General features: G+C 38.0%; 1 long non-coding RNA gene across 1 annotated transcript in view; it reads left to right on the plus strand.

Moving 5' to 3' along the window:
- Positions 1-27,656, plus strand: part of LOC129629908 (uncharacterized) — a 99,963-nt gene that overhangs the window by 52,332 nt on the left and 19,975 nt on the right. The window contains exon 2 of the long non-coding RNA XR_008703376.1: positions 1,308-1,342. This is a non-coding gene — a long non-coding RNA (uncharacterized LOC129629908). The remainder of the gene's footprint in view (positions 1-1,307; positions 1,343-27,656) is intronic.

The raw sequence follows: 27,656 nt of genomic DNA on the forward strand, positions 1-27,656 counted from the left end.
TGCACCTCTTGAGTCTCCTGCATTGCAAGCGGATTCTTTGCCCCAGTAAAATAAGTGTGTTATTTAAATCCACACTAACTTTTCATTTTTTTTCCAGTAAAAATAATTGGCAGGATCTAATTCCAAATTTCATACATTGCTATATAACATTGGGTTGTTCACCTATTTTCACCCATTCTGGGAAAAAGTATTACTGAAGAGTTTTTCTAAAATTTAAAAATGTAACTAACATATTGGTAAAGATAATATACATTTTATCATGAAAACAGGTTCAGTATACCTTTGTACAGTGAAAGATTTTTCACTTTTAATCAAAATTCCAATATTCTACTTCTTAAGTTATTAAATTTCAATTGTGAATTTAATTTTTTGGGAAACTGGAGATCTTTGTAAGTAGCAGAAAACTTGAGGTTTTGCTATTCTACCTGAATTATTCTACCTGAACTATATCCACATAATTCAGAAAGGATGTGCCTGCAAATACACTTATGAGGTCACCACCCACTCTTTGCATGAACATTGTCCAAATTTATTTTTCATATTATACAAGGGTACTGATACCTGTTCATTCAAATATTTTAAATTAATTTAGAGTAGCATCATGCAGTAGAAGGACGTATACAGGTTTTAGAATAAGACAAGTTGCAACATTAGCTCTGCCATTTACTAACCAAAAATATTTAAAAACATTATTTATTTATTTGGCTGTGTCAAGTCTTAGTTGTGGCAAGTGGGATCTTTCATTGTGGTGCCTGGACTCTATTGTGGTGTGTGGGCTCAGTCGTTGTGGCTGACAAGCTTAGTTGCTTTTCGACATGTGGACTCTTAGTTCCCTGACTAGGAATTGAACCCAAGTACCCTGCATTGCAAAATGTATTTATTCTTAACCACTGGACCACCAGGGAAGTCCCAGTATTTACATTTTCTGAATCTCAATTCTCTCAATTTCTTGCTCATCCTTGAAATATCAGAGTAAAGATGTGGGGAAGATAAAATCATCTTCATCACATGAAATGACAGAGGTTAGGGACCTAGAGGCCTGCCTAGAAATCAATGTTAGTTACTCTTGTTTCTTTTGCCATTCCCTTTACATCAATATTTATGGTGCCTTTGTAGCCCATACACTATCTTGTACACAGAAAGAATATAGGCCTTTAAATAATATAATTAATGACAGTACTCTAAATGATGAAAGAAAGAAATATGATCATATCAAGCTATTCTAAAATATTTATGGAAAGTTCATTTCTTTTTGTATCAGTAAATATAATTCAAAAATATTTCACCAGATATTTCTTTCTTTGAAGGAGCAGAGGGTCAACTACAAATTTATCATCTGGAGGTAAGGATATTTTTTTACCTGTTAGTTAATGATGATAAAGATCACTATTTTTTAATTCCATGAAAGTTTTCTATCAATTGCATAAGTTTACTTCTTTGGAAATCTAATGTGATATATGATTAAATAATGCTAGAAACATATATTCCTTTGAAAACAAAGGAATAATTGATTATTTCCTCTTCACTTTTAATCAAAAAATCCTGTCATAAAATTAGATAGGAAGTTGATGGAACATCTGGGAGGCTTTATTAGTGCTATTTAAGTAGCTAATTACTAGGAGAAGGAAGAAGAATGTGCTTTAGATTGCAGACTTCCTGAGAATGCAAAGGAGTTTAGAGTTTATTCCATAAAATGGTTATTGTCCTGTCAATCATATTTTACAACTAGTCTCTGTAAGGTCCCATAAACATCAGCAAGTTTGCTCAACCAAAAATAGATCCCTAAGTATTCTTATCTTTACAGATAAAACATCCCAAACTCATTGTGAGTTCTAGGAGAAATGAATTTTTCTGAGGTGCTCTGTTGACATGGTAACCTTGTTGGATATTTCTCCAGGATACTTAATGTACAAACTGTTGTGTTAATTATGGCATTGTATCTGTACCTCGATAGAAGGGTCATAAAATTGGTAAGATAAATTATCGATCCTTGGATTTATGATATAGTGTGTTTGGGAGAGAGTTATGAGCAAATTAATACAAGAATGGTTGCATTGAATAAAGGCTGTTGAACAAGCTGATGTGACATTTTGATAGCTAAACCTTCACTTGTCATTGCGCTCACACATGCAGATTGTGTTTTAAACAGCTGACTAAAATAACCAGCTACTGTTATTTGGTTACTGAATGAACAATTAGATGAGCTGTCTACAAACTTTTTTTATAAGAATGAGGTAGTGAGCATTTTTAGCTTTATAAGTCAGAAGGTCTCTGTCCTAAATAGTCAGCTCTGCTATTGCATCATGAAAACAGTCAGAGAGACAATATGTAAATTAAAGGGCATGGTTGTGTTTCATAAATAAAATTTATTTACCAAAAACCAGTTAGCAGGTCGAACTTGGAAGGTGAGCTGAAGTTGGCCTATCCTTGAATTAGACCAGTCACAGCATTTTAGCTTATGTACTCCATCTAAACTTACATACCATGAAGAGAGATTTCATCTGTTCTCACCCCCGACATGCAGAGTTTGCATAGCACCTGAAAGATAGGAGTTAAAACATTTTGTTAACTTAAAAGGTAATTGTGTATACACTATAAAATAATTTCTAATAACTCTAAATTGTTGTTTCCTTCTCTGGTAGCTCAGTTGGTAAAGAATCTACCTGAAATTGCAGGAGACCTGGGTTCGATCCCTGGGTTGGGAAGATCCCTAGAGAAGGGAAAGGCTACCCATTCCAGTATTCTGGCCTGGAGAATTCCAAACATGACTGAGTGACTTACATTTAGACTAAACTTGATTTGTATCACTAGCTGTACTTTAGAATATACTAATAAATTTTAATGAATTTTATAATTGTTCTCAGGATACATATCCTAACATTTAACAGAATTTCTAGGCTATTAGGGGTATATATCTTAGATAATCCCGTCTTCCTTATCAACATTTTTTAAGAATAGTTCCAAGATAGAAAACCACAAAAATCCTTTTAAGTTATATTCAGTTCATTTCAGTTCAGTTCGGTCGCTCAGTTGTGTCCGACTCTTTGCGACCCCATGAATCACAGCATGCCAGGCCTCCCTGTCCATCACCAACTCCCAGAGTTCACTCAGACTTACGTCCATCGAGTCAGTGATGCCATCCAGCCATCTCATCCTCTGTTGTCCCCTTCTCCTCCTGCCCCCAATCCCTCCCAGCATCAGAGTCTTTTCCAATGAATTAACTCTTCACATGAGGTGGGCAAAGTACTGGAGTTTCAGCTTTAGCATCATTCCTTCCAAAGAACACCCAGGGCTGATATCCTTTAGAATGGACTGGTTGGATCTCCTTGCAGTCCAAGGGACTCTCAAGAGTCTTCTCCAACACCACAGCTCAGAGGCATGTGCTACCCACCAAAGGCCTTTAATGAGCAAGAACCCTCTCCCTTAGTACATAAACCATGGAGAATGTTCATATATATCTTGTTCATCTGTTGTCTTAAAACAAATATGCATAGTAAAGGTAGTCCAAAATGTAAAATTGAAAAATGTGGCTGTATATGTAGACGATCAGTGTCATAGAGTGTCTATCAGTGACATAAACGATCTATGTCATAGACATAGACATGTCAGTGTCATAGATAATTTCAAAGGAAAGTGAGAACACAGGTGACAATTATACAGGAAAGAAATAGCAATATAGAAAAATAAAATCCAAGGATTATAAAGGTTAGAAATAAAGCACAATGAAATAAAAATTTGAAAAAATATGAATAATTCTTTGATTAGTATAGAGCATACATTGAGATGCTAAACAAATCAAATGAGTTTGTGAGGTATACAAAAAAGGGATTCATGACAAAGTATAGGAAATTTGCAGCCATCTGTTCCTAGAGGAGACAGGCATAGTATTTGACAAACATATATAAATAAAATAGCAGTTTTCTAATGAAGTTTTTTGTGAAATAATTAGAAATTCTAATGAATATTGAATGAAAGAAAAATATGAGAAATAAGAGCAGCAGCATGAAGATAAATTCTAGAGAGATAAGAAAGCTATTAATTTAGTTAAAGCATTAAAAATTGAGTGTATATGTTTAGATTTTAAGTTTTTCTAAAGAATCTAATGATACCTAATATGAACTGACTTATTTGAAAAGACCCTGATACTGGGAAAGATTGAAGGCGGGAGAAGGGGATGACAGAGGATGAAATTGTTGAATGGCATCACCGACTCAATGGACATGAGTTTGAGTAAACTCTGGGAGTTGTTGATGGACAGGGAGGCCTGGCGTGCTGCAGTCCATGGGGTCACAAAGAGTTGGACACATCTGAGTGACTGAACTGAACTGAACTGATGGTGCTATACACAGAATGTGAACTACTTCTATTTGAGAAGTATAACAGGTTTATCAGTTAGGTTTCCTTGGGCTGCAAATATCAGAAATTGGTAATATAGAAACCATTTGTAAGTTTAATTTTCATAGAAGAAGTCCAAGTTTTAGGTAGCCCAGGACTGGACAGCCATCTGGGCTTCCCTGGTAGCTCAGATGGTGAAGAATCCACCTGCAATGCAGGAGACCTGGGTTCAATCCCTGGGTTGGGAAGATCCCCTGGAGGGGGGCATGGCAACCAGTATTCTTGCCTGAAGTATCCCCATGGACAGAGGAGCCTGATCGGCTACAGTCCATGGAATTGCAAAGAGTTGGACACAACTGTGCGACCACAGCTCAACAGAGGACAGCCATCCAAGTGGAGACACCATTCACTCTACCTCCCTTGGTGTTCATGGGTGAAGGGGCTGCTTCATCTGCAAACATTGATTCCATACCCCAGATGGAAAGTGATTGCAAAGGTGATGCTTGCTAGCCAGACCTGTCACTTTTCAATATGAAAAATAATTTGCTGTAAAGAAAATCCATTTGGCTGACTTCATCTTAAATCTTACTGCTCAGAATCATGTCATACAACTATCCTTAGAAGCAAGGAGACTTCGGGAATTAAGAATTTTAACAGGACACATTGCAAACCTGAGTACAATCATGTCTCTTGTTAATTAATAAAAGAAAGAATGGATATTTAATAGAAACCTAGCAGAGAAAAGGCAAAACAAGATAGAAATCTATATCATCCATACCTACATCTATATATCTATCTATATATATAATCTCTCTATATATATATATATAAAATCTATATATATAATCAGTATATATGAAAGAATACTGGAGTGGGTAGCCATTGCCTTCCTCATGGGATCTTCCTGATCCAGGGGTCAAATCTGGGTCTACTGTATTGCACACAAATTCTTTACCATCTGAGCCACCAGGGAAGCCCAAAGATTGGCAAAGGCAGGACCAAATCCTGTTCATCTTTAAATTCTTTAACTCATGCTAATGCTGTATAAAAATAAAGATGTTTGTTTAATTAATGATATCCAACATCCTAGATTTGAAAAGACTTTAGAGGCCATCATTTCCTCTTCCTCATTTTGCATATAAATCATGTAAGATTCATGTAAGGAAATTGACTTGCTTATAGCACATAGCAACTTCTAGTTTCTTGTTCCTCCAACCTTGGAATCTTTCGTTTTATTTTATTTATTTGAAATATCACTCTGACTTTAAAGCAAGGGGCAATGCATAGCAAAGTTTGAGAATCTAGATTCTGTTTCTGAATATTTCTTATTCTGAATATTTTTATCATTCCTGTATTTGGTAGACAGATGGTTGAAGAAAAGCCACGTAGAGAGTCAGAAAATGTTTGTTTTGGTATAACAAAACATGTTATACCAAACATGTCATGTCTTACATGACAGAGGTCGAAGTACACAGGGACAAATTCATATTGAAATATAACTGTTATCGTACATTCCTAGAATGGTGGTGGGGAGTGAAAACACGAGAAATACCTGTAAGTAAAGTCCGTAAGCATGTGGAAATGGTAATGATAGTGCTTGCAAATCTCTGTGTAACAACAGGACAGAAAATGAAGTGCATCTCTTCTCCTAAGGACAGAGGACATATACTGAACAAAAATGAAATAATGTTTATGTGGAAATCTTTTCGGAAACACTTTGATTTAAATTAATGCTTATCTTAAAATTCTAACAGTTTTGATGTTTTCAATTATATTGATTAGTTTAAGCAAGTTTATCTTAAAGCAATAAATCTTTTGTACAACAAACACAGCACACATACAGTTGGACAGGGATGACTAATCACTAAGATGGACCTAAGTCTTTAAGAGTTACTAACAAGAATTCCTTGTTATGAAAGAGTGCAGTAAATACTTTTTCTCCCTTTTTGTTGTTTGCCATTGTAACTTTCTACCTTTTTATGAAGATAGGATGATTTCCCCATATAATTGTTCCTCTCTTAAAATGTTAACTAAATACTCAATAAGTGGTATTTAAAGAGATACAATTAAAATAATAATAATAAAGATGCTTTCTAAATGATGTTCTGGCTTTGTATTCAGGGCTCTTTACTTATATGATTCCTTAGTCCAGATCAGTTTGTAGAAAAGGTTATATGTAGGCTTATATATAGGTTTCATTGTGTAATGCCATCTTAATTTTATTTATATTGTAAATAGGAATTGTGATTGATTTTCTCAGCAAACAAACATGTATTAGTTTCAATCTTGTAATTCCTCTATCAGTTGTCTGCTTCAGTACAGTCATTATGAGGAGAAAAAAAAAATTGTAGCTACCACACTTAACTCCACTCTTAGGAATTCCTAGATATTATCAAGCATTATCAGCAGACAAGGAGTCTGGTGTGGTTTACCGAAACTTTATAGCCCACCTGGGTCATAGTTACTTTTGTAGCACTTAAACTTGAATCCTATCCAGGACTACAATGCATGATCTGGCAATAATCTGGAATCAGTCACTTTTGTTTTTTCGTGGTGAGATTGTTTCTCAACCAAATTGATGCCTAGCAGCTGTGAATATCAAATTTTGCATGAGCTTCTGAAAACAAAAGAAATAATTGTAGCACATGCTTCTAAAACCATATAGACAGTCAGCAGGAGTTCCTGTCATATAGTTCCAGAGAATTTTTAAGTCACAGTGATAAGGTCTGTTTGCTAAATTATCAAGAGCTAACATTCCAGTCTTGAATAGAAGTCACACTCCTCCAGCTAATCCATTTGGTGGTAACTGTGTGTGAAACAGTGAACTAGACAAGAGAAGTAGCAGGAATGAAGTTGTTAGTTTGTATCATTCCTTAAGATTGCACTTGTTAAATATTAGAAAAATTGCTTAATCAAACCAATTAAGCAAAGATGTTTATAAGCTACCTACCATGATGTTTTTTTAAAAAAGTATTATGCCAAATAGCAAAAAAAGTGCCAACACAGCTCATGGGTGGACTTTTAGGAAGGATTTGACTGTTTTTGCCTTCTCCTCCCTGAAGTTCATCAGTGAGGCATTGAATATAGCATGCAGTGTGAGTGAGCACAATTCCTTAAGCTCGAATGCCCTGCTACTTCCCAAGGCCAGACCCTCAGTTTTGTAAGGGTGGACAATGGTGCATTATTTGTTCAAGACCCTGACATGTGACACTCGGAGATGGAGCCAGTGGAGGGGAGCAGCTGCTGCTTGCTCAGCCGTTCTGTCTGAAACCCCTTCCCTTCAGACCCCAGCGCAGCGCTGAGCGACTCCATTCACTCACAGAAAAATGGATCCCTGAGTTTTCGGTTAAAGTAGATGGAAAAGAAATGTTCCATAGCCTGCAAATACACTGCCAAAGCAACACCAGGGACTATTTTTAGGACCTACTTAGCAGCTGATTTATGAGATTCTGTATTTTCATGAATAATATCTAATATTTTAAATAACTGAAGGCTTATTTTTTGGCATTTAGATATTAAAGTTTCACAAAACGTGCTACACAATAAATTATTTTGGTTGGAGAAATTCCACATAGAAATACAATAAAATGTCCATGGAAACATTGTTTAACACCCAAGGTTAGAGTCTATTTTCATTGTAACTCCTAAAATGTTCGCTTTTTACAAAATAAAAACTAGAGTCCTACTTATAAAAGATTTGTCTGATTCCTAAAAACAATAAAAGTACTGTTTCTCCTTGAGTAATGTGCATTAGCATTTTTTCAGTATAGCACTGAGCTATGTTGATAAGTAGGCTGCTTAAGCACGAGGAGATGATGAATTGAATTTGAACAATGCAAGGAGGAAGAAAGGATGTGAATCTAAAGCAGGCCCTACCTGAAGAGTGTGTCCTTGAACAGAAGGAGAAATAGGATTTCTCATATTCATTCAACCAAAAACCAAAATACAAAAACACACTGCAACAAAACAACAAAATCCTTTAGGACTACATCTTCCCTAGCCTTTTGCAATAATTTTCATGGTATCTCCAACTAAAATTTCATGCCAACTTATATGGTTGGTGTTGAAAGATGCTTCTTTTAAGACACTACATTAAAAGGGAGGAGATTTGGGGGCTCTGCTCCTCCCCCTTTAATGATCCCCAACTAATTAGCTGCTTGTCACCTTGAGTAGGTTGCTAAATCTTTTCGATCTTCACAAGTTCTTGCTAGTTGATCTTTGAGGTCTTTTTCAACTTTAGGGTCAATAATTTTCTGTTCATTTTGTGGGTCACTTTTTTGTAGTGTACATTCAGTGGTACACAAAAAGTCACTGCTTCTCTTTCAATATCTTATGTGTATACACATTTGGTAGATTTAAAATTAGTTCACCACTTACTTTATATAAAAATGCTATATTAATCAATTATTTGAAAAATGTAAGTAGTATTTTTGTAATGTTCCTTAGTCACCACTTTTAACTTTTATTCATGTAAATTTGGATTTTTAACAATGAGGTCCACAAAAAACGAGTTATTCTGGCATATGCCTTAAGGTAAGATGAAGCTCTTAAACATAATCTTTATGTTTTGGACCCAATTGCAAAAATATTAATAAATGATTAACTAGTTAACATGGTTACAGGGACTGCTAAGTGGGTCGTTTAGTTACAACTATACTGTACTATGTCCCATCACTTCCCTGGTCACCCTACTTGTAATGGTACACCCTTTATTGCCCTGGTATAACATATGATGTGACATTTTATGGTATACATATTTATCTGCTTATTGCTTATGCAAGCTCCACAGGACACGAACTTTGTCTTATTCTCCTCTGCATGCTTACACTCTAAGCTCTAGAAAAACTAGAAAGATTCTTTAGAAGGATGTAGTAGTTGCTCAATAAATGACCTGGGAAGCATGGCTTGTAGTCCAAAGGCTACTTGGAGAACTCAAGCAAGCTACTTAACTTCTTTATGGCTAGAGAGTACGAAGTGGAGATAATAATACCCGAAGGTTTATACCAACTAATATTGTATTGAATTCTCTGTGCCAGGCCCTGTTCGAATAACTGAGGCTCCAAAAGCAAAATGGAGATGAGGGCCCTACCTTAAAGGTGCTTCCAGTGAAGAGGAAATGACAAATTATTAAGAAATTCCTGTATTATTGAGGTAGCATGTTAAGTTCAGTTCAGTCGCTCAGTCGTTTCTGACTCTTTGCAACGCCATGAACTGCAGGACACCAGGCCTCCCTGTCCATCACTAACTACTGGAGTCCACCCAAAACCAATGTCCATTGAGTCGGTGATGTCATGCAACCATCTCATGCTATGTCGTCCCCTTCGCTTCCTGCCCTCAATCTTTCCCAGCATCAGGGTCTTTTCAAATGAGTCAGCTCTTCACATCACGTGGCCAAAGTATTGGAGTTTCAGCTTCAACATCAGTCCTTCCAATGAACACCCAGGATTGCTCTCCTTTAGGATGGACGGGTTGGATCTCCTTGCAGTCCAAGGGACTCTCAAGAGTCTTCTCCAACACCACAGTTGAAAAGCATCAATTCTTTGGCGCTCAACTTTCTTTATAGTCCAACTCTCACATCCATACATGACCAGTGGAAAAACCACAGCCTTGACTAGACGGACCTTTGTTGGCAAAGTAACGTCTCTGCTTTTTAATATGCTATCTAGGTTGGTCATAACTTTCCTTCCAAGGAGTAAGCGTCTTTTAATTTCATGGCTGCAGTCACCATCTGCAGTGATTTTGGAGCCCAGAAAAATAAAGTCTGACACTGTTTCCACTGTTTCCCCATCTATTTCCCATGAAGTGATGGGACCAGATGCCCTGATCTTAGTTTTATGAATGTTGAACTTTAACTTTTTCACTCTCCTCTTTCACTTTAATCAAGAGGCTCTTTAGTTCTTCTTCACTTTCTGCCATAAGGGTCGTGTCATCTGCATATCTGAGGTTATTGATACTTTACCCAGAAATCTTGATTCTAGGTTGTGGTTCTTCCAGCCCAGTGTTTATCATGATGTACTCTGCATATAAGTTAAATACTCAGGGTGACAATATACAGCATTGATGTACTCCTTTTCCTATTTGGAACCAGTCTGTTGTTCCATGTCCAGTTCTAACTGTTGCTTCCTGACCTGCATACAGGTTTCTCAAGAGGCAGGTCAGGTGGTCTGGTATGCCCATCTCTTTCAGAATTTTCCACAGTTTATTGTAGTCCACTCAGTCAAAGGCTTTGGCATAGTCAATAAAGCAAAAATAGATGTTTTTCTGGAACTCTCTTGCTTTTTCCATGATCCAGCAAACGTTGGCAATTTGATCTCTGGTTCCTCTGCCTTTTCTAAAACCAGCTTGAACATCTGGAAGTTCACGGTTCACATATTGCTGAAGCCTGGCTTGGAGAATTTTGAGCGTTACTTTACTAGCATGTGAGATGAGAGCAATTGTGCGGTAGTTTGAGCATTCCTTGGCTTTGTCTTTCTTTGGGATTGGAGTGAACACTGACCTTTTCTAGTCCTGTGGCCACTGCTGAGTTTTCCCAATTTGCTGGCATATGGAGTGCAGCACTTTCACAGCATCATCTTCCAGGATTTGAAATAGCTCAACTGGAATTCCATCACCTCCACTAGCTTTGTTCATAGTGATGCTTCCTAAGGCCCCCTTGACTTCACATTCCAGAACGTCTGGCTCTAGGTAAGTGTCAGTGATCACACCATTGTGATTATCTTGGTCGTGAAGATCTTTTTTGTATAGTTTTTCTGTGTATTCTTGCCACCTCTTTTTAATACCTTCTGATTCTGTTAGGTCCCTACCATTTCTGTCCTTTACCTTGCCCATCTTTGCATGAAATATTCCCCTTTGTATCTCTAATTTTCTTGGAGAGATCTCTAGTCTTTCCCATCCTATTGTTTTCCTCTATATCTTTGCATTGATCTCTGAGGAAGGCTTTCTTATCTCTCCTTGCAATTCTTTGGAACTCTGCATTGAAATGGCTATTTCTTTCCTTTTCTCCATTGCTTTTCTCTTCTCTTCTTTTCACAGCTATTTGTAGGGCCTCCTCAGACAGCCATTTTGCTTTTTTGCATTTCTTTTCCTTGGGGATGGTCTTGATCCCTGTCTCCTGTACAATGTCACGAACCTCCATCCATAGTTCTTCAGGCACTCTGTCTATCAGATCTAGTCCCTTAAATCTGTTTCTCACTTCTACTCTATAGTCATAAGGGATTTGATTTAGGTCATACCTGAATGGTCTAGTGGTTTTCCCCACTTTCTTCAATTTCAGTCTGAATTTGGCAATTAGGAGTTCATGATCTGAGCCACAGTCAGCTCCCAGTCTTGTTTTTGCTGACTGTATAGAGCTTCTTCATCTTTGGCTGCAAAGAATATAATCAGTCTGATTTCGGTTTTGACCATCTGGTGATGTCCATGTGTAGAGTCTTCTCTTGGGTTGTTGGAAGAGGATGTTTGCTATGACCAGTGCGTTCTTTGGGCATAACTCTATTAGCCTTTGCCCTGCTTCATTCTGTACTCCAAGGCCAAATTTGCCTGTTACTCCAGGTGTTTCTTGACTTCCCATTTTTGCATTGTAGTCCCCTATAATGAAAAGGACATCTATTTTGGGTGTTAGTTCTAGAAGATCTTGTAGGTCTTCATGGAACCTTTCAACTTCAGCTTCAGCATTACTGGTCAGGGCATAGACTTGGATTACCATGATGTTGAATGGTTTGCCTTGGAAACGAACAGTGATCATTCAATAAAAGAGTGCCATTTAATAAAAGATGGCAAATACGTGGGGAAACAATGGTCGAGTGACAGACTTTATTTTTTTTAGCTCCAAAATCACTGCAGATGTTGGCTGCAGCCATGAAATTAAAAGACATTTGCTCCTTGGAATAAAATCTATGACCAATCTTGACAGCATATCAAAAAGCAGAGACATTATTTTGCCAACAGAAGTCCATCTAGTCAAAGCTATGGATTTTCCAGTATTCATGTATGGATCTGAGAGTTGGACTATAAAGAAAGCTGAGTAGTGAAGAATTGATGCTTTTAAGTGTGGTGTTGGAGAAGACTCTTGTGAGTCCCTTAGATAACAAGGAGATACCACCAGTCCATCCTAAAGGAAATTAGTCATGACTGTTCATTGGAAGGACTGATGCTGAAGCTGAAACTCCAATACTTTGGCCAATGATTTGAAGAACTGACTCAATTGGAAAAGGCCATAACGCTCGGATTGAAGGTGGAAGGAGAAGCGGGTGACAGAGGATGAGATGGCTGGATGGCATCACCGACACTATGGACATGAGTTTGAGTAAGCTCCAGGAGTTGGTGATGAACAGGAGGCCTGGTTTACTGCAGTCCATGGGGTCACAAACAGTTAGATATGACTGAGCAACTAAACTGAACTGAAAATGCATAAACCTTCATCAAGTGCTCTTGTCTTAGGTTTTCACCTTGACTTTATACACACATACAAACATACACACATGCACAGACATTTGTACATATTTATGCATTTATATAAAAAGAGAGATATTATTGTGTACATGAGTGGCTTATTCTTTGTAACTGCTATGTAGTGTTGCATTTTATGTACATAGTTCAACTTTTATCCAAACGTCTCTGTTGATGTGCTTTCACGGTTTGGCTTGTAAATAATTGACAATATGCATATTTTTGTGGATATATTACTTTTGTGGTTACATATTTTTCATTGACATACTCAAATGAAATTGTGACATCATAGCTTGGGTATAGTTTAGCTTTAAGAGAAAAATACCAGACTTCTCAATAGTACATATACCATTTTTAAACTGGAACCAGCAATGAGACAGTTTTAGTTATACAACACTCTTGCCAAAACATGGCTTTAGCACTTCTGGAGGGTGAGTAATAGCATTTTACTGTATTTTTAATTTGCATTTCTTTATTTGTTTTCTACTATTACTCTAAATTACTAGTTTAAAAAACACATACAATTATTACTATGCAGTTTTGTCGGTTAGCAGTCTGGCATGATCCAACTGGGCTTAAATGAAGACATCAGCTGTATTTCTTTCACGGGTATCCAGGGGAAAATCTGTTTTCTGTCTCTCTACCTTTCTGGACTCTAAAGGTTTCCCAGATTTTTCGCTTATAGCCCTTTCCTTCCTCTTCAAAGTCAGCAACTATGCAACTCCAATGTCTTCTGTAGTCACATCTCTTGCTCACTTGCTCACCATAATCATCTTGAAGTTTTGGGTTTCCTTCTGGGTTCATGTACCTTCAGCCTTTGTATTAATATGTTTTGCTTATATATTATAATATATATATTATTTAATTATGTATATATATTATTTTTGCTTATCTATACTTTGTATGTGGAGAAGGCAATGGCACCCCACTCCACTACTCTTGCCTGGAAAATCCCATGGATGGAGGAGCCTGGTAGGCTGCAGTCCATGAGGTCGCGAAGAGTCGGACACGACTGAGAGACTGTACTTTCACTTTTCACTTTCATGCACTGGAGAAGGAAATGGCAACCCACTCCAGTGTTCTTGCCTGGAAAATCCCAGGGACAGAGGAGCCTGGTAGGAGGCTGTCTATGGGGTTGCACAGAGTCGGACATGACTGAAGCGACTTAGCAGTAGCAGCAGCATACTTTGTATGTATTATATATACAAAATATATATTTTGCTCATAATAACAAAATGTAAATATACTTTGCTTAATATTTCTTCTGCTACAGATTTTGGTGATGAATTGCCTGAGCTTTTGTTTACATACAAATTTATTTATTTTACTTTAATTTTTGAGGAATATTTTTACTGGCTATAGTGTTTGAGGTTAGTAATTTACCTTTCGTTCTTTTGACATTTTAACACTAATATTCCACTTTTGTAGGCTTTCCCTGAAAATCAGTTTTCACTCATAATTACTCTTTGAGGTTAATGTTTCTTTTTGCTCTTTTTTTTCTTTTTATTTTTCATTTTCAGTAGGCTTTAGCAATTTGATTGTCATATCCATACGGTTTGCTTTCTTTGTAATAATCCTGTTTGAATTTTGCAGAAATTCTGGATTCACAGATTGACAAAATATCTTCCGTCAATTTTGAAAAATTCTCCACATATATTTCTTCAAATATTTTTTCCATCCCATCTTCATTGTTTTTGTCTTCTGGAATTCCAGTTATATATAGGTTAGACTATTTGACTGAATCCTACTTCGTATTTCTTAGGTTTAGTTCTTTCCAGCTTTTTCTATGTCTCATTTGAAATATATTATTACACTCTGTTGTATGTTTACTAATTCAATTTTCTCTTTTATTTATTTTCTCTTTAAACCTCTCCATTGAGGTCTTAATTTTAGATTCTGGATTTTTCAGTTGTAGGATATCCATTTGTTTCTGTTTTTTAATGTACATTTCAATTCTTTTTTGAAATTCTATTTTCATCTCTTTTGTGTATCTTTTTTCTATTTTAAAAATATGTTAGTTATAATCATTTTAAAGCATTTGACTTTTAAATCCATTTGCTGGATTATCCATGAAGCTGCTTCTGTTTTCTATTTTTCTCTTAGTTAACAGTCACATTTTCCCAGCTCTCCCCATTTTCACAAATTTTTGTTAAAATACAAGAACTATGGAACTTTAGGTAATACACAATTTATTTCTTAGACCAGTTCTTTCCCATCAAATCCTCTCTCTGTGTCTTTCCTGTATTATTGAAATGATGGGCTACAGATGATAAAATGTTCACTGATTTAAATGAATAATCTCAGAATTAGAAGGGTATAAAATCTGTATCTCTGTCAATGTTAGAGTTAGGCTGTTTGAAAACATTTGAAGAAAATCAGGAAAAGAACTTCAAAACTCTAATCAATGAGGATAGGAATAAAATTGAGATACTTGGAATAATAAAACAATAGACGCCTAGGAAGGAACTTATGAAAAGAGACATTGTATATGTGGGAACAGCATTAGTGCGTTACCTTAGTAAGCTACAAAAATGAGGTCAACACCTGTGTAGCAGAAGCACAAATCTAAGCCTTGGATCTCATAGTTCTCATACTTCCCAGAAAGTCGCTCAGTTGTGTCTGACTCTTTGCAACCCCATGGAGTGTAGCCTGCCAAGCTCCTTTGTCCATGGAATTCTTCAGGCCAGAATACTGGAGTGGGTTGTCATTTTCTTCTCCAGAGGATCTTCCCAACCCAGGGATTAAACTCAGGTCTCCCACATTGCAAGTGGATTCTTTACCATCTGACCCACCAGGGAAGCCACATAAGGGCTACAGGGATGTAATAATCATGTCAAATGTCTCTATTGAGGTTTTTCTTTTTCACTAATCATTTTTTTTTATTTACAACATTACATTTAATTTATGCTGTACAGCAAAGTGACTCAGTCATACACATATATTCTTAAAGAATACTTGAAAAATTTTCACACTTCTCTTGTCGTGCAGGCTTGTTTTCTTTGTCAAGTCATTGATACGTCTTGTTTTCTTAGTCATTTAATATGTCTTAGTTTTATTATCTGTAAAGTCAGAGAAATGAAACTATAAAAGTTTTAAATCTTTTGTTTAGAGATTATGTTATTTCTAATAATGTGTCAAAATGGATATTTGATACAATTCATATTTAAATCTAAAATAACCTACAGCTTACTCCACTTGGTAACCCTTATTAGAATACTATCCTTGATAATTAATTGGTGTCCAAAGGCTAGTGGTGTAGCATTCTAAGGATAAATCCGATTTTTATGGCAGTGGATTATATTCTAGTTAAGTATGGCTTTCCATTACTCTGAGAGTTTTGATATTCTAGAACACGCACCTAAAATAAAAAACTGAATGCCAGGATGCTTTTAGTCTGAATATTTCAAATACTATATTTCTAACTTTTGAGTTGATGCAACACCCACTAAATATGCTTTCTTACTTTTAAGCTATACTTCCCTGACACAAATTACTTGACACAGTGCTGTTTCATTTCTTCTTAAATAATTCATGGCTGTCACTCAGCCTTAAGACCATTAACTAATTGTACAAGTGTTCTTGTAATAGCTACTATTTGCATTCCATTAAAATGAGTTATAAAGAAAGATCACCTATGTCTCCTTTCCCCTTGAGTTTGACAACAAGTTGTCTCTTTGAAGCAAGTTTGACATTGATGCTTCTTGCAGCCTGGGTCAGCTGAGAGTAACAAATCTCTATAATTTTCGTGTGACAATCACAAAATTTATTAACTTATACACATTACAGGTTTTCCTCCTCTCTAATGGTGTGAATTTTGTCTTTGTGCCTTTGGCTGTTTATTCTACTACCCTCCTGTTGTCCCCTAAGAGAAGGTCTGTTCTTGCCAGCCTAAGTCTCAGACTTTTGGTGATAGAATGTAGAAAAGGTAAGCAGGGTAAGATAAGCTCAAAGAAATAACTTGAAAGACTATAGTAGTAGTATTTGCTGGGATATTTTCATAGGCCTCCCTTTATTGCAGACAAAGAAAACAGAAAACAAAGAACAAGAGAAAGTAAAGTTTTGTTCATTCAAAACATAGAATAAAGTGAACCAAAAAGAAATAGCACCCACCCCAAAAAAGCAACAAAAATTTTTAACTTCATTATGCCAACAAAAGTCTGTTTAGTCAAAGCTATGGTTTTTCCAGTACTCATGTATGGATGTGAGAGTTGGACCATAAAGAAACTGAGCACCAAAGAATTGATGCTTTTGAACTGTGGTGCTGGAAAAGATTCTTGAGAGTCCCTTGGACTGCAAGGAGATCAAACCAGTCCATCCTAAAAGAAATCAGTCCTGAATATTCATTGGAAGGACAGATGCTGAAGCTGAATCTCCTGATGCGAAGAACTGACCAATTTGAAAAGACCCTGAGGCTGGGAAAGATTGAAGGCAGGAGGAGAAAGGGATGACAGAGGGTGAGATGGTTGGATGGCATCACCAACTCGATGGACATGAGTTTGAGCAAGCTGAGGGAGTTGGTGATGGACAGGGAAGGCTGGTGTGCTGCAGTCCATGGGGTCGCCAAGAATCAGACACGACTGAATGACTGCACTGAACTGAAAGTGAAAAAAAAAAAAAAAAGAACTGAGATGGAGAGTATGAGAAAGTGAGCAGCCCATGTGAAGATTTGAAAGATGTGAGAAAGTTCCAATATGTGTGGAGTGGAAATAGAGAAAAATTGGATTTTAAGAACTTTCATTTGGGGTTATAAATTGTATATTTCTTTAGTATTCCTATATAATCTGATTCAAGGTTTTTAATTAGTTATTGCTGGCAACTTGATAATGTGCTTAACTGGGCCACTGCAATGAGCCAGAACCACGTGGGAGTCCTTCTTGGGGCTTTTAAGAACTGAGCCCATCATCACTGTTTTGCGTGTTGTCACAGTCAGTGGGTGTATTTTTCTTTCTGTCTTCATGTCTCTTGATCTCCAGACAGAATTTGGCAGGATATACCACCCTCACCTTCTGAAACACCATCCTCCTTTGGATCCTCTAACACCATTTTCTTCTAGTTTCCCTTCCAACTCTCTAGTTATTCTTTACGTTTGAGCTCATCCCCTCTCACCAAGCCAGCAAGCCGCCCTCGGGACTGAGAACGAGGTCTCTTCTCCGCTGTCCATCCTCTCCTGTGCTGAGCTCTCCTAGTCCTGGGGGTTTAAAGGCCATCTGTAGTTTGATGATCCCCAAAATGATAGCTGTGGTCCAGACTCAGATGATTACATATTTGAAAATTTCCCTGGATGTCAGACTAGGGTCTCAAAATTACAAATCTAAAATCAGATTTTCTGCTTTTTTAAAGTGTCAACTACTGTATTTTGGCAAATAGCATTACTATTTATTCAGCCCCAAAATCTGTATTCTTGGGGATTGTTCTTCTTTGTGCTTTGATCCCCACGTTCAATCTCCTAAGTCCTGTCAATTCTCTCTCAAATCTGTCTCACACCTGCACATTTCTTTCCGTCATTCCCAGCAGGACGCTGGTCACTTCTTCATGTTTCTACATTCTTCCTCTACTACTTTTATTCAACTCATTCTCCAAAGAATGGTGGAATATTTTTTTAAACACAAGTTGAACTGTATGATATCCTAGTAGAATTTGTCAATGGCTTTTTATTTTCCTTCAGATGAAATCTGAATTTCTAATATTGGCATACAGGGCTCTGAGTGATCCAGGTCATTGTATTAATAGCTTGTCTAATCTCTTATCATTTTCCCCCTTTCCACACTCCATCTACATAAACATTGCTTACTTCTTAAAATGTACTAGCTATTTAGAGCCTTTGAAAATACAGTTTTTGCTCTCAAAAAAGCTTTCAACTATCCTTAGACAACTGTCAAATTACTGAACACAAGTGAAATATCACTTTCTAAAGGAACTTCTTTGATCACTCCTAGTAAAAAGAATATCCCTATATTACTCTTTCAGAAGAATCTGTGTCCTTTATCACAGCTGGGCATTTACAGCTGACTTTTTTGGTTACTACTTGTCCTCTTCAGCTCCAGAAGGGAAGGAAATTTGTTTTACCTGCCAAGCATACTGCTTGGAACAAAGAAATCATTCAATAAATACTAGATAAATGAATAAACCTTTTAAAAATGAATTTATTTCCTTAGGTCTAAAAGATGCTTACTCCTTGGAAGAAAAGTTATGACCAACCTAGACAGCATATTGAAAAGCAGAGACATTACTTTGTCAACAAAGGTCCGTCTAGTCAAGGCTATAGTTTTTCCAGTGGTCATGTATGGATGTGAGAATTGGACTGTGAAGAAAGCTGAGCACCAAAGAATTGATGCTTTTGAACTGTGGTGTTGTAGAAGACTCTTGAGAGTCCCTTGGACTGCAAGGAGATCCAACCAGTCCATTCTGAAGGAGATCAGCCCTGGGTGTTCTTTGGAAGGAATGATGCTGAAGCTGAAACTCCAGTATTTTGGCCCCCTCATGTGAAGAGTTGACTCATTGGAAAAGACTCTGATGCTAGGAGGGATTAGGGGAAGGAGGGGAAGGGGACGACAGAGGATGAGATGGCTGGATGGCATCACTGACTCAATGGACGTGAGTCTGAGTGAACTCCGGGAGTTGGTGATGGACAGGAAGGCCTGGCGTGCTGCGATTCATGGGGTCACAAAGAGTCGGACATGACTGAGCAAGCGACTGAACTGAACTGACACTGGTGTTTATTTCATGTGTCTTCAGCTCACAGCTTTTTAAAATAGATTTTTTCATTAAGAGCACAGTCTTTTTTTAGAACTGATTAATTAATCCTATAACTACTACAACCACTTAAATAGTGCAAACCCTCTTCTAGCCATTGCATGGAGCTCTTTTATGTGTTCCATATCATTAACTGCAGTATTATTTCTGTCTCCATTTAATTAAAAATAAAGCTTGGGAAGGTTAAGTTTATAACCTTCTTGAGTTGAATTAGGAAAGCAGAGTTTCATAATGCCGTAAAGTTTCATAGTATTCTGCCTTCTCACCTCGGAGGCAAGCCAGTAGCCACACAATTATCCTGGGGTCATGCCGACTGAAGTCTTTTATTTTTCTTGATGGATTCTCGTGGTTTTGGACTGTGAAGCTCATCACTTCCTCCTATGAAAATCTACTTCCAAGGATCAAGAAAATGTTGAACCAGTCTCTAGTTTCCAAAATTTTCCACCCTTCATAACATGTGCATAAATGGAGGCTCACTTGCTTATCATTTAACTCTCTTTAATTACCTCTGATTTCCTGAAGGGGAAAATTTTTTTAAAGGCTGACTTCTACCACCTACTCTGGTTATTAAAAGCTTAAGTTAATATTCTTAGTTCACAATGATTAATGTGTCTAGTGAGCTGTTTGACATGTGTTATTCAACACATTTTTGTTATGTAAAAACATTACTCTCTCATTTAAGAAAATGGAACAGCCAACTTGGAGGGTTTAGTTTTATTGTTTGGCTCTCTGGCATTTTTCTGTCATCTGATGACCGAAACACAGGAACTTAACCTGAAGTGTGTTTAGTTTATCCTGAGTAGGCAGTGGTTAGTCCAGAAGTCCTGGGAGAGAGAGAGAATCTGTGTTAATATTCCCATCTTTTCCTGGGCTAAGTAGCATCTGATTGACTCTAGCAGCTGCCCACTACCACAGTAAGATAAAGTTCGTGATCAAGTAATCGTGAAGAATCCCTGTAAAAACAAGCAAAGTGTACATGTAGCCGCTCCAATACATAAATTAAATTAAATTAAAAACATTGTTTAAAAAACATTTTTCAATTGAAACAAATGTGAAAGTCTACTAAACAGTTTTTATTTTATTATAATTTTTTTTGATGTGGACCATTTTTGAAGTCTTTATTGAATTTGTTACAACATTGTGTCTGTTTTATGTTTTGGTGTTTTGGCTGCAGGGCATGTGGGATCTTATCTCCCTGACCAGGGGAGCCCACATCCCCTGCATTGGAAGGCAAAGTCTTAACTACTGGACTGCCAGGGAAGTCCCATCCACCAAACATTTTTTTAAAAGATGTATAGAACAGTCTTTTGGACTCTGTGGGAGAGGGAGAGGGTGGGACGATTTGGGAGAATGACATTGAAACATGTATAATATCATATAAGAAACAAATCACCAGTCCAGGTTCGATGCATGATAAAGGATGCTTGGAGGCTGGTGCACTGGGATGACCCAGAGGGATGGTACGGGGAGGGAGGTGGGAGCGGGGTTCAGGATGGGGAACACGTGTACACCTGTGGCAGATTCATGTTGATGTATGGCAAAACCAATACAATATTGTAAAGTAATTAGCCTCCAATTAAAATAAATAAATTTATATTAAAAAAAAATTCCAACTAAATCCTTAAAATAGGAGTTGGAAGCTTCATTTAATCTAGATTTCAGCGAGCTCACTTTATCCTTTTTGCTGCAATTTATCATTGATAAAATAGAGACAGATAATGTTCTTTTTTCAATTAATCAGATGGGATATTATGAAAATACTTAAACTATTCTGAGTTTCTTAATGGTTTTTATGGATAAGAGTTTAATTTCATTCATATCCTGTATAGTAGCTCATCTCCACAGACAGATCATACCTTCGGTTATTGATCTGTGCGCTCTCCTCCACTGCCTTAAGTCTAGTCTTACTCTTCAACTTATTTTTAACCAGTACAGTGCAACACAGGGAAAATGAAACAATGATTTCCAAGGTCAATACAGAAGAAACCTTGAATCTTCTCCCTAAGACTCCTAGAAAGCTTGCTTTGGGAGAATTTAGTTGATGGTGTGTAACAATTCTTACCACCCTGAAACTGTCACGCTGTGAGGAAGCCCAAGATAACCATCTAGGAGAGCCCACTTAGAGTTATGACTGGCCAGCCTTTAATCCTTTCTGCTGTCCTAGTTCTGATCCAGACATTTGAGTGAAGAAGATGATTTGAATTTTTAATGCAGTGCAATCTTCAAATAACTCTAGCCTCACCCTCCACCTGCTTAACTCATGCAAGACCTCTAGTGAGAACCATTCCTCTAAGCCCAGTCAACCCTCCAAACTATGAAAGATAATAATGCATTGTGGTGTAAGCTTCTACATTTGGGATGGTTTATTATACAAAAATATATACCTCGAACACCTTGATACTAAATGTGAACATGAGAATAGTTTTTTAGAAACCACTTGGTGCAAATGGACATAAGTATACAAATAGAGACTGGAAACGTATCTCATCCTGTCTGAAAACACAGTTTGGTATTGAGGTGCAGATGGAATATATACAGGTAGTCTGGGGAAGAACAAAGACATAAAATGAAATATTATCCATTAATAATTCAAAGAAAAAAATTTTTTAAATGCTAAGTTTCAGGAGTTAGAAATGCTATTGAATTATTCACCTTTCAAGGCTGCCAGAGGAAGGTACATTCTCTCATGCCTTCCCTTTTCTATTTAAGAGTTTATGAGAGGCTATGTGATATACATTGGGAGATATACTTAAGTGAATGAACTTGGGTATCAAGAATGAGCAGATGCCCTTTAGCATTCACTCTTTCTAAGACCTCAGGTAACTGTGGTAGCACAATAGTAATTTATGCATTCCTCCTTGGAGACGTTGCATGCATAGTCTTAAAAGAAAAATTTTTTCAGGAGAAATTCCCTTATACAAAAATAACAAGTGATAGGATACAATTCAAAGCCCATAATATACATTTTCCCTGCTGAATAATAAATTTGCATGAAGATTTCAGCATAAATAAAAAATTAACGATATGTGATAGGATACATTTTAAGAGAAATTTTATTGGATTTGATTTATAAAACATCAGGGCTTTCCTGGTGGCTCAGCAGTAAAAAATCTGCCTGCCAATGCAGGAGACACTGCAGGTTTGATCCCTAGTCCGGGAAGATCCTAAGCCCATGTGCCCAACTATTGAGCCTGTGCTCTAGAGCCCCAGAGCCTCAACTACTGAAGCCCATGCACCTTAGAGTCTGTGCTCAGCCACAGGAGAAGCCACTTCAATGAGAAGCCCATGCACTGCAGCTAGAGTGTAGCCCCTGCTCATCACAACTAGAGAAAAGCCTGCACAGCAATGAAGACCCGGCACAGCCAAAAAAAAAAAAAAAAAATTAAAGAGCACTAGTCTATTTTATACAAAATAACTTATTTGTGTCTCAAAGATATATAATTTCTATGTTATTAATTGTTTCAACTCTATAAAACCATTTCAAAATCTGTGTCTATAGTATTAGATTAAGTTCTGCATTGGCAAATGCGTTCGTTAACACTAGCGCGACCTTGTAGCCCATCAGTCAGTCAGTCAGTTCAGTCGCTCAGTCGTGTCTGACTCTTTGCAACCCCATGAACTGCAGCATGCCAGGCCTCCCTGTCCATTACCAGCTCCTGGAGTTCAACCAAACCCATTTCCATCGAGTCGGTGATGCCATCCAGCCGTCTCATCCTCTGGCGTCCCCTTCTCCTCCTGCCCCCAATCCCTCCCAGCATCAGGGTCTTTTCCAATGAGTGAACTCTTCGCATGAGGTGGCCAAAGGATTCGAGTTTCTGCTTTAGCATTAGTCCTTCCAATGAACACCCAGGACTGATCTTTAGGATGGACTGGTTGGATCTCCTTGCAGTCCAAGGGACTCTCAAGTCTTCTCCAACACCACAGTTCAAAAGCAACAATTCTTTGGTGCTCAGCTTTCTTCACAGTCCAACTCTCACATCCATACATGACCACTGGAAAAACCATAGCCTTGACTAGACAAACCTTTGTTGGCAAAGTAATGTCTCTGCTTTTGGTTATGATATCTAGGTTGGTCATAACTTTCCTTCCAAGGAGTAAGCGTCTTTTAATTTCATGGCTGCAATCACCATCTGCAGTGATTTTGGAGCCCAGAAAAATAAAGTCTGACACTGTTTCCACTGTTTCCCCATCTATTTCCCATGAAGTGATGGGACTGGATGCCATAATCTTCGTTTTCTGAATGTTGAGCTTTAAGCCAACTTTTTCACTCTCCTCTTTCACTTTCATCAAGAGGCTTTTTAGTTCCTCTTCACTTTCTGCCATAAGGGTGGTGTCATCTGCATATCTGAGATTATTGATGTTTCTCCCAGCAATCTTGATTTCCCAGTTTGTGCTTCTTCCAGCCCAGTGTTTGTCATGATGTACTCTGCATAGAAGTTAAATAAGCAGGGTGACAATATACAGCCTTGATGTACTCCTTTTCCTATTTGGAACCAGTCTGTTGTTCCATGTCCAGTTCTAGCTATTGCTTCCTGACCTGCATATAGCAGTTATTAATATATTAATATTAAAGTGGTGAGTGGCTTCAAATTGAAGACATAGTCCAAATTCTAATGAGTATTTCAATATGTGACAAATATTTTCTTAGAATTTTGATTGATAGGTTCAGAAAAGTCTTATTCTGAAATCAAGTATAATTTGTTGATTTTCAACAGTTGTTTCTTGTACTCAGCTTTCTGCTTCCAACACAGAAACAGATGATGTGAATATAAAATGCTGCTTTTTTCAGAAGTGAAATTTTCACAAATTTATTTTGAAAGGTACATTCAGAATCTTTAACCTTAAGATACAAAATAGCACTAAAAATGACCAAAAAAAATTTCTTTATAGATATTGTTTGGAATTAATTTCAGAACAAGATCAATTTTGAAGAAAACAATGCTTCATTCTTACAACTGATATGTTGAAATAACCACACTTAAATTCTATAACTTATAAAACAAGCCATAAACCAAAGCAAAGCAAACCTTGGGCCTTCCCTGGCCCTGGTGGTCTAGTGGTTAAGACTCTGGTTCCAATGCAGGGGATGCAGGTTTGATCCTTGGTCTGTGGACTAAGATCCCACATGCTGGCTGGCATGGCCAAAAAAAAAAACAAACAATAATAACAATAAGTCAGTAACCATGACAAAAACAAAAAAGAGCTCTAGTTGTGAATCCCTGTACTGTAAACTAGTATTTCTGCTTAGCTAAACAGACTAAACATTTACAAAGCTATTTCTTTGTTGTAAGAAATAGATTTAGAAAGCAAGTATCTACATTTTCAGAATTTGCCCCAGAGTTAACAGAGAAGAAATAGTTCTTTCGTAAAACCACAGCATCCATCAAAAACCATTAGTAGTGTCCTCAGACGGAGAAGGCAATGGCACCCCACTCCAGTACTCTTGCTTGGAAAATCCCATGGATGGAGGAGCCTGGTAGGCTGCAATCCATGGGGTCGCTAAGAGTCAGACACGACTGAGCGACTTCACTTTCATCTTTCATTTTCATGCATTGGAGAAGGAAATGGCAACCCACTCCAGTGTTCTTGCCTGGAGAATCCCAGGGATGGCGGAGCCTGGTGGGCTGCTGTCTATGGGGTCGCACAGAGTCGGACACGACTGAAGCGACTTAGCAGCAGCAGCAGCAGCAGCAGTGTCCTCAGATATATTTCTAAGCATTTTATATGTATCAAATCATCCTGAAAATCCTCCCTTACTTAGCAACCCACTCAAGTTTATTCTGGTCTGCTATTACAAATGTTTTGTGTCCCCAGCTACAAGAATCTAGCTTTATGCAACTCATAATTCTAGTAAAAGTTTCTCTAGCAGTAACAATAGAAAAAGATAAAATGAGGCAAAGTCACTGCCTTAATGCTTTCCAGGTGGCACAGTGGTAAAGAATCCACCTGCCAATTTGGGAGATTTAAGAGTTGGGGGTTTGATCCCTGGGTGGGGAAGATCCCCTGGAGAATTCTGGAAATGGCAACCCACTCCAGTATTCTTACCTGGAGAATCCCATGGACAGAGGAGCCTGGCAGGCTGCAGTCTATGGGGTTGCAAAGAGTTGTTGAACATGACTTAGCAACTGAGCATGCATGCATGCATGGCCTTAATAAGTCTTTTTCAATCTTCTAGATGTTCATGACTCAGTATAAAGGAGAACTGTATATATAAAATTGTGATGTGAACACCAAAAAATCAGTATCTCTCACTGGTTTGGAAGAAGAATCTTATGCTCTTTGGCAGACAGCTTGTTTCATGCAGACTATAACCTTCACAGTTTTCATAGTTCCTACAGAGGAGTGAGATATCATTGTGAAATTTTGGATAAGATTCATATTCACAAATATCTTTTTTAAAAATAAAATTTACTATTGGAGTATAATTACAATGTTCTGTTAGTTTCTACTGTATAACACAGTGAATCAGCTATACACATACATATATCCGCTCCCTCTTGAGCCACCCTCCCACCCCTCTAGGTTATCACAGAGCACTGAGCTGAGCTCCCTGTGCTGTACAGCAGGTTCCCACTAGCTATGTATTTTACACATGGTAATGTGTAATATGCGAATAGAATTGGGAGAATATTCACAAATTTCTAAGCTTGATTGAGGCAGATAAAGATTCTTTTAAGACATTGCGAAAAAAAAAGAACCACTATCAAACCTTGTCTTTTACAGCTTCTTTTAGAAGCTCTTTGAAACATTTTGAAAGGCTATTGTTAAGAATCCCCTCCACTTAGAATATATTCCTCTGAAATGATCAGTTCAGTTTAGTCGTTCAGTCGTGTCCGACTCTTTGAGACCCTGTGAACCACAGCACACCAGGCCTCCCGGTCCATCACCAACTCCCGGAGTCTGCCCAAACCCATGTCCATCGAGTCGGTGATGCCATCCAACCATCTCATCCTCTGTTATCCCCTTCTCCTCCTTCCCTCAATCTTTCCCAGCATCACTGTCTTTTCAGATGAGTTAGCTCTTCCTATCAGGTGGCCAAAGTATTGGAGTTTCAGCTTCAACATCAATCCTTCCACTGAACAGCCAGGACTGATCTCCTTTAGGATGGACTGGTTGGATCTCCTTGCAGTCCAAAGGACTCTCAAGAGTCTGCTCCAATTCCACAGTTCAAAAGCATAAATTTTTCAGTGTGCAGCTTTCTTTATAGTCCAACTCTCACATCCATAAATGATGGGTCAGTCAGTCAGTCAGTCAGTTCAGTCACTCCATCATATCTGACTCTTGGCGACCCCATGAATCACAGCACGCCAGGCCTCCCTGTCCATCACCAACTCCCGGAGTTCACTCCAACTCACATCCATGGAGTCGGTGATGCCATCCAGCCATCTCATCCTCTGTCAACCCCTTCTCCTCCTGCCCCCAATCCCTCCCAGCATCAGTCTTTTCCAATGAGTCAACCCTTCGCATGAGGTGGCCAAAGTACTGGAGTTTCAGCTTTAGCATCATTCCTTCCAAAGAAATCCCAGGGCTGATCTCCTTCAGAATGGACTGGTTGGATCTCCTTGCAGTCCAAGGGACTCTCAAGAGTCTTCTCCAACACCCCAGTTCAAAAGCATCAATTCTTTGGCGCTCAGCTTTCTTCACAGTCCAACTCTCACATCCATACATGACCACTGGAAAAACCATAGCGAGGTCAGGGGCAGCGGCTGGTAGGAGCTATCTCCTGCCGGAGGCCAGGGGTAGCGGCCGGGAGGAGCAACCCCACGTCCAAAGAGCGGTGGCTGTGCAGGTGCAGGAGGGCCTAGAGGAGCTATTCCACGTTCAAGGTCAGGAGGGGCGGCAGTGAGGAGATACCCCTCATCCAAGGTAAGGAGCAGAGGCTGCACTTTGCCGGAGCAGCCGTGAAGAGATACCCCGTGTCCAAGGTAAGAGAAACCAAAGTAAGATGGTAGGTGTTGCAAGAGAGCATCAGAGGGCAGACACACTGAAACCATAATCACAGAAAACTAGTTAATCTAATGATGGGTCAAGATAATTTTAAAACTCCAGAAGTGCCCAAAGAGATAGTACAAAAGATAGTGTCTTGGATATGTTGTCACATATTGGCCCAAATAATCAGCATT

Source organism: Bubalus kerabau, chromosome 16, assembly GCF_029407905.1.
Source record: "Bubalus kerabau isolate K-KA32 ecotype Philippines breed swamp buffalo chromosome 16, PCC_UOA_SB_1v2, whole genome shotgun sequence".
NCBI classification, from domain to species: domain Eukaryota; kingdom Metazoa; phylum Chordata; class Mammalia; order Artiodactyla; family Bovidae; genus Bubalus; species Bubalus kerabau.